This window comes from Penaeus monodon, chromosome 24 (assembly GCF_015228065.2).
Source record: "Penaeus monodon isolate SGIC_2016 chromosome 24, NSTDA_Pmon_1, whole genome shotgun sequence".
Taxonomy (NCBI): Eukaryota; Metazoa; Arthropoda; class Malacostraca; order Decapoda; family Penaeidae; genus Penaeus; species Penaeus monodon.
The window spans coordinates 36,463,110-36,463,371 of NC_051409.1; positions in this window are offsets into that span (position 1 = coordinate 36,463,110).

Below are 262 nucleotides of genomic sequence, written 5' to 3' on the forward strand. Positions count from 1 at the left end.
ACAAAGAATACATAATCTATCACGATTTTACTTAGACTTGTGTTATTAAAGAGATACTGATGTATAGGGAGTCGAAGCGTCTTATCTTTGGCGATCAAACAAAGAAAAGAAAGGTATGGCTGCGCTGAATATCTTGAATTATTCCCATTAAACTTATCAAGACAATGGTGACAATAAATAATTCCAAGGTAAATCGTGTTAACCGAATGTAGTTGTCATGGTGTGTTCCCTCATTCTCTTTATCACACACATACACACACAA